We start from the raw sequence: 1,958 nt of genomic DNA, 5'->3' as shown, positions 1-1,958 counted from the left end.
TAACCACCTTTAAGCACACGCAGAGGATGTAAAAGCAAACACTGTCCGGTCGTTCAGCAACTGGGGTTAGCTCAAACCAGCCTGTGACTCCCCCGGTGTGCCCTGCTCTTGGGGGGCCGTGTCACTGCCCTGCTCTCGGGGGGCTGTATCGCTCCCCTGCTCTTGGGGGGCCGTGTCACTGCCCTGCTCCAAGCGCTACTGGCTCCCTCCACCCCAGGAGAGCGCAGGCAGCGACGGAGAGCTCTGGGGGTAGACCTGCGGCACTCGTGATCTCCAGGGCACTGAAGGTCCCCCGCTGAAGGTAACAAAGCCCCGCAGCCCCCACCCTGGGGAAAGCACTGCAGGATAAGCTTTTCCCGGTGTTTCTTTCCCCCTCATCACCGGCCCCCTCCCTCTCTGGTAAAGGCAAGGGGCGCTTCGCCTGAGAAAGAGCTGCAAGATGCACTTTTTTCTTTTGTGTGGTGTGTCTTGGCAGCGCCAGCCTGAGACCCGCCAGCCGCCACCGTCACCTGCTGCACCTCACTGCCCGTCACGGCTGGAGTGTGACCTGGGCAAGAAGGTGCCCGCTCTGAGGGGGGCTCCCCCCTCTTGCCATTACCCCTTCCCGTGCAAACCACCCCGGCGCGCCTCCCTCCTCGGACTGACTCACACCGAGGCAGAGGTAAAAGCTTCTCGCTGGTGCGGTGGCAGGTTTTGCAATGTTTTAATGAGGTATTTACAAGTTTGGAGGCTGGCTCCTTGCACAAGGCGCGAGGCCTGGCCCCGGCAGCTGGTTGGGCTTTTCATTGACATTCCTGCAACTCGCCTGATTGCAGCACAGGCACGGTGGAAAACATTTAGACATCAGAAATGCCAGATTAATTACCTCTTAATTGATACCTCCACTTGGGGACAAATGAAACCGGAACATCTCTACTGCCCTGGGAGCTTGCCACTTACAAACAGATTTACAGCTAAAAATACCACGGCAGTCCCGTGGCTAATCAACCTCGCTGCTTACCCTGGGTGAGGTTATGAAATTGTCTTGGGCTGGTGCTGTGAGCAGCGAGGGCCCTGCTGCAGCGGCAGCACCCAACTGCAAACCCCGCAAGGGCTGCGTGGTGCTCCCAGTGCCCCGGAGCACGCTGCCAGGCAAAGGGCAGCTTGCCCCACGCCTGAGCCCCACGACAGCCCCAGGACCACACAGTTATGGTTCTCGAGCCTTCAATCCGGCCAGAGAGCCCCGACAGGAGCCTTCTCGCACGTTCCTGCCCATCATTAGAAACTGCGGAGAGAAAATCTCTTCCTTGTGTCTTTTATAAGAGACCTTAAGTGCCCGGTGCGTTTTCCCGCAGTGTGAGATTTCCAGCTGGCTCAGGAATCACGCTCGGTGCTTGCGAGGGCCTTTCTGTGTGGCACCCTCCAGCAGCTACAACACATCCCAAGGGATCTCTCCCTCCCCTCCCCTCCATCTCCTTACAGGAAAGCACACACAGAGAGGCCAAATCGCCACAGCGACCCCAGTTTCCTTTAAATTACTGTCATCTTTATTTTCTTCAGGTATGTGCAAACAGAGGAGATCGCAATGGTGGTGTTCTTAAAAATAACAAAATGTATTTGCATACATTTCCCTATGTACAGGTGAACAGCCACAAGTAGAATCTTCTTTTGCACAGCAAAAGATCTAGAGCATTGAGACCGGGGACAGGACCGGGGCCCAAAAAAAGGGTCTAACTTAAAAATAATAATAAAAAAAAAAAAAAGAGGAAAATTCACAACAGTGCAAACCTCTCGGACACGACAGCACGATGGAGTGACTTTAATGTAGAAAACGGCGGGGGGGGGAACCTCTCGGATGTGAGATTTCTGACTGTAAACAAGGCGCAACACCTCCCTCCCGCCGCCCTCCCCGGGGAAAGCTATTCCAGGAATTTGGCAGATCTTCAAGGGCTGAGCCGGAGGTAAACAGCCCGCGGCCG

This window comes from Charadrius vociferus, unplaced genomic scaffold (assembly GCF_000708025.1).
Source record: "Charadrius vociferus isolate BGI_N301 unplaced genomic scaffold, ASM70802v2 scaffold214, whole genome shotgun sequence".
NCBI lineage: Eukaryota > Metazoa > Chordata > Aves > Charadriiformes > Charadriidae > Charadrius > Charadrius vociferus.
Note: the sequence above shows the minus strand (reverse complement) of the source record.